This window comes from Fukomys damarensis, unplaced genomic scaffold (genome assembly GCF_012274545.1).
Source record: "Fukomys damarensis isolate Sample0158 unplaced genomic scaffold, DMR_v1.0_HiC HiC_scaffold_16, whole genome shotgun sequence".
NCBI lineage: Eukaryota > Metazoa > Chordata > Mammalia > Rodentia > Bathyergidae > Fukomys > Fukomys damarensis.
In genome coordinates this window covers 52663222-52669167 of record NW_022900928.1, presented here as the reverse complement: position 1 = coordinate 52669167, position 5946 = coordinate 52663222, and positions in this window count along the sequence as shown.

Sequence of the window (5946 nt, the reverse complement as noted above, 5' to 3'; positions counted from 1 at the left end):
AAATGGGGAGGGGAAGAGGGGGTGAAGGGAGGGCAGGGACAAGGGGATAAAATGAGAATCAAGACCTATTATGTAAAGGTACAGAATCCCAATGATGAATGTAACTGTATTGTATACCTAGATTGTACCAATAGCCTCAATTAAAAAAAATGAGACTGTCAGACAAAGGAAGTAGACAATACCTTTTAAAATTTTTGAACAGAAGAACATTGTGACATATATGCATTAAAAAAATAACCCTTTGAATGCTATACGGAGGGTAGATTTTATGTCAAGGTCAGAGATACAGGGACCAACTAGAAAGCTAATCCCAAAGCCAGGATGATTTCCTACTAAGTTGGGTAGTGGGAAAGGTGGCAAGAAATATAAGCCTAGTTCAGCGTGGTGATACAAACCTGTAATTCCAGTCGTCTAGAGGCTGAGGTAGCAGGCTCATGGTAAATTCAAGGCCAGCCTGGTCTACAGTGAGTTCAAGACCAAGGCCAGACTGAACTACATAATAAGATGTTGTCTCAAAAACAAAGAAAGAGCTGGGCGTGGTGGCACAGGCCTGTAATCCCAGCACTCGGCAGGCTGAGGCAGGAGGATCACCGTGAGTTCGAGACCAGCCTGGACTACATAGTGAGTTCCAGGTCAGTCTCAACTACATAGTGAGACCCTGCCTCAAAAAATCAAAACCAAATAAACCATCAAAAAAGTACAGAAAGACAGAGAGAAAGAGAAAGAGAGAGAGAAACAGAGAGAGAGAGGAACAAGAGAGAGACAGAGAAAAGAGGAAAGAGAGAGAAAAGACAGAGAGAGAACGTATTTTGAAGAGGCACAGGGTTTCCTAATGGACTGGATGTAGGTGGGAGAAAGTCATAGAATATGCTAAGGTAGTAGACATAAGCACATGAAAGAGCACATGTGCCATTTACTGAGTTAAGTACAGTCAAGAAAGGAAGTAGGTTTGCGGGGGAGACAAAGGGTTCCATTTTAATCATTGGAGAGGAGTATCAGACACCTTAGTGGGGCTGTTGAGTAGACAATTGGTATTGAAGTTTGGAGTCTAGGAGAAAGGTATGAGTTATAGATAGAGAATTGGTCATCATTAGCTGATAGATATGTAAAGCCATATTACCAAGTTAGATCATGTAGGAAGTGAATAGAGAATTTCATCCAAAGAAGTTTGGACTCAAACTTTGTCAAATAGCCAAAGTGCAATGAAAGAGAAGGATGATATAACTAGAATCTCTGTGATGTGACTCTCCTCTGTGGCTTGGAGGGAGTCCAGAATTTCTGCCTGTAGCAGAGCAGACATGAAGAGCAACTGATGAAGATGACTGCACTGAGAGCAAAGTAGTCCACCGGCAAGAGCTACAACCAGATACCAGGAAGAAACCCAGTCCAAGTAGGAGTCGCACCAATGTAGGCGACTGAATCCTTAGGCTCTGACTCCAGCATGATCTGTTGCCATCAGGACACCCACTAGCCAGAGGAAAAGTGGCATTATCTGAGTTAGAAAAAGACTCAATCTAGAAAGAAGATGCTACAAACACATAGGCATATAGCTCTGGGGGTGGCCCTCTTCTCTGCCATCCAGAAGGTCACATGAGCATCCTTCCCCTTACTTTCAGTGGACAGAACCACAGAGAACAAAAACCTACAAACAAAGATTTATCAAGAAAAGACTGAATTATCCACTAGACGCTATTTGAGTTATAGGGTTCAATTCAGTTTACTGAACTGAACTAAATTTAGTATCCCTCCCCTCTGTTTCTCAAAGGAGGGAGCTTCTTAAGATAATTAGCTGAATCATGAAAAAAATCAGAAATTGTACTTTAAAATGATATGTAAATTAACAGCCTCAGAAATGTAAAAGAGCATCTTGTCAACTGTAAAGTAATTTAAGAAGTGGAGGAGTGTAGGTATATTTAGAGAACCTCACAGAAGAGTCAGGAGACTGGAACCCAGTACATATATATTCAGAAGTTACTATGAAACCATTGTTAGTTAAAACTATTGTCTTAGTTACTTTTCTTGTTGCTGGGACAAAATACCCAACACCTACAAGATAAAGGCAAAAACGTTTTTTTAGCTCACGGTTTGTAGAGGTTTTAGTCAATAGCCCATTGGCTCTGGACAGGGCAGCATGGCAAAAGGACATGGCACAGAAGAAACAGTGCATGGCAGAGCAGGAAGAAAAGCAGCAAGCAGCAAACCTTCTTTTCCCTTTTATCCCATCCAGGCCACAAGCCAATAGGTGTGGATGGCACCACCCACACTTAGTGTGGGTCTTCCCATTATCCATACCAAGAACTGTACTAAACCAATTAATCAGTGGACTGATCCAGTTGCCATACACCTTTAGTCCAGTATCACACCCCCATGATTCAGCCACTCTCAAAAGTCACACCTGAGAGAGCATGAGGCTTTGGGGGATATTTAGGAACAAACCATAACAACCAATAATATATAAATTAGACTTCATTACTTGGGAACATAATGGTACTGAAGAAGATATAGTAAATATCTCAAGAAATTAACAGAGCCACATCAAATCTTATAAGTGAATTTATGATGTGCTTAAGGCTATTCTTTATAAACCAAATGCTGATTTACAAGTACCTCCTCAATTCAATGACTCTGGATCCCCCATACTATGTGATAGCAAGTCTCTCAACACTCCAGTACATTGGGAAAGAAGGGTTTTATTAAATAAATAGGTCTCCTCCCAATTTATTAATGGTGATAAAAGGTGACACCATTATGGTGTTCATTCTCTTTCCATTAGCCTTGCTACTTTATCAGCATTGTTCCTGGGGATGCTACCATTAACCTACTTGAAGACAATTCTGCACCTCAGAATCTGTTTCCTGAGCAATTTAACCATGGTAGGTGGTTGATCTTTTAAATTTAAAATAACTTATCCAATATTTCCTCCCCCAACATTATCTTTTATTTCTTAGATTCTGTGCAGTACTGAACAATAAAAACTTTTCTACTCAGTACTTAATTTTTAGTCTCTGTGACAGTTAATTTTATGTGTCAACTTGACAGGATTAAAGGATGCCCAGATAGCTGATAAATATTATTTCTGGGCTTTTCAGGGTGTATCTGGAAGAGATCAACATTTGAATAAAAAAGATTCAGCCTCACCAATGTGGGAAGCACCATTAAATCCTTTGAGGGTCCAGAAAGCACAAAATGGCAGAGGAAGGATAAGTTCTCTTTCTGTTCTTGAGGCAGGCCTTCTATTTTCTGCCCTCAGATTTCACTGTTCCTGGTTCTTAGGCCTTCAGTCTGTGGATCTTATACCATCTCCTACACTGATTTTCAGACCTTTGAACACAGACTAATTATACTACCAGCTTTTCTCACTCTCATTGCGGATGACCTTTGGTGGAACTTCTCAGCCTCCACAGTCATATAAGACTATTTCCACATTAAATCTCCTTTATCTTCTCTCTCCCTGTTCTTCCTCCTCTCCCTTTCTCTCTCTCCAGAATTCTGACCACTACAGTCTCTTAATCTTTACTTTACCTTTATTAGGACTTTGATATAGCGCCTAATGCTTCAGTGATATAGAATAATGCAACCAGTCTACTATTCCCAGCTTCTCTAACTTGTGCCACTGTCACATATTATTCCATTAAAAAGCTACTACGAGAAACGGAAAAAATGGAAATAAAGTGTTTGTAAATGGGGAGGGGAGGAGTGGGTGAAGGGAGGGCAGGGACAAGGGGAAAAATGAGAATCAAGACCTATTATGCAAAGGTACAGGATCCCAATGATGAATGTAACTGTATTGTATACCTAGATTGTACCAATAAACTCAATAAAAATAAATAAATAAAAAAAGCTACTATGAGCCTTTAGTACCAAGGCTGAGACTTAGTCACTTGCTGGTTATATTCACTTTAGGCTTTAGGTTACATTTGGAGCCAGAGTTCCAGGGTCACTGGGACTGATGGGCTTTTAGGGTGCTCACTTCGGGAGCACATATATTGATGGGCTTTTAGGTATGGTCACCATCTGCTAAAACAAAAACTCTCCTGATCACAATCTCAGTGAAGACATTAAGGCAAAGATTGACCTCATACCCCATGTAAAATTTTTTTCTAGGATTCCTTTGAATTTTATCAAGAGCATCTTCTAACATTCAAGTTCAAATATTTCCAAAGGAAGTGATTTGGACGTCTAAATGCATTTCTCACAAGAAGTTCCAATTTGACTATTCCCTACCCAAGAATTTAGAGAGGCTATTAGGGAGAGAAGAACCTATTAGCCTCTTTTCTCATATTTGTGTGATTAAGGGATCCTACACCCTAGAAATGGCACCCAAAAGATGAGGCAGCTGGCAACTTATGAATGGGAATTGCTTTATGTAAAAATAATTGTAAAGTTCACCAAATCAAGCAGCCCATAACATTACAAAAGACACTGAATTCTGAATAGTAACAAAAGCTTTAAATGTTAAATAAAAAACCCATTATCTAATTTGCTGCTTATGTTTAATTTCATTTTTTAATTTGTTTAAATTATGCTCTAAGACTTCCTGGGGAGTTTCCAGTAGAAAATTTAAGCTGAACTTTTCCTCTGGTGAAAAATTAAAGATTTACAGAACACAAACACAATTTAACTGAGTAATAGACACTAATGGCCTAAAATAAACTCACAATCTCTTCTGCTAACAAACAATTACTGTGTTTGTTTGACTTGTAAACAACAGTTGTTCCTGAATGTGTTTATTATTGTTCCCCACAGTGGGTATTAACCTCTCCTTGGACTTTGCTTGACTTTTCCATTTTTAAATCTCTAAATAAAAACATGGAGAATAATACAAAGGGAGAGAGGAAGGAAGTATAAGAAAGATTGCCTTTGTTTTAGTTTTACTTTTGAGGCAAGAGTCTGAATTCCATCACTCATTTCATGCCCACAAATCGGAACTTCTCTTGCTTCTTCATCTTGAAAAAATAACATCATTTATCCAAAGCAAGAGACCCCGCTATTATTGCAGCCACATCTCCCACACAACAAATCTCCCACCAGCTTCTTTATATGCCACATCCTACAGACTTTCTCATCTGTTTCTCCCTCTCAGTCCTATTTCTCTACTTCAAGCCTCCTTCCACTACTGCCGCTTAGATTCTTGCAGTTATTTTCAAACTGATCTCCCTGCTTTTAATCTAGTCCACTGGCAAGTTTTCCTCTACATTGCCATTACACAGATACTTCTGAAATGTAAATTTGATGTATTTGAGCAAATCACTTTTTCCCTTCCCTGTGTATTGGCTTCACACTGACTAAAAGAAAATCTGACATTTTCACCCTTAATTTTCTTCACCTGATACTTACTTGCCTTCTTGGTTTCATCTCTTGAAAATTTAAACTTCCGTGTCATATTCTAGTACCACAGAAGTGTTCACAGCTCTCTGATGCTCTGCCCTCTTCGTTCACCTGTGCCCTTCACTCTTGAACCTCTGCTTGAGTGTTCTTTCTCAGTTAGGTAACTGAAAATTCAATTTAAGTGCTCTCTTCTTTAAAATATACCCCCATGCAGGGCAAGTACTTTCCTTCAGTGTATTACCAAGGTGTCTTATATAGTTCTTTTTTACGTTAATTGTGTTACACATCATTTAGCTAGTTGCATTGTCTGCCTTAGATGATGATGTACTTATTGATAGGGGGAAAGTTTTTGCTCTTTGTTTCTACTATTTAGACATAGCCTAGTGTTTAGTAATCCTTCAGTAAAAAAAATCTTAGGGTAAATGAACGAGTGATTCAAAAGAATAAGGGGTGCTCATACGATGAATATTTAAATTTAAAAAGTATTATAGCAAAAAGTACATTCCCATTAATCCTGCAAATACTCTTCCTTAATTTAAATACACTTATCCTATCATTCTTGCCATTTTCTGAAACAGTTCTGTGTCTTTAATAGGTACGATGTTAAACAATATATAT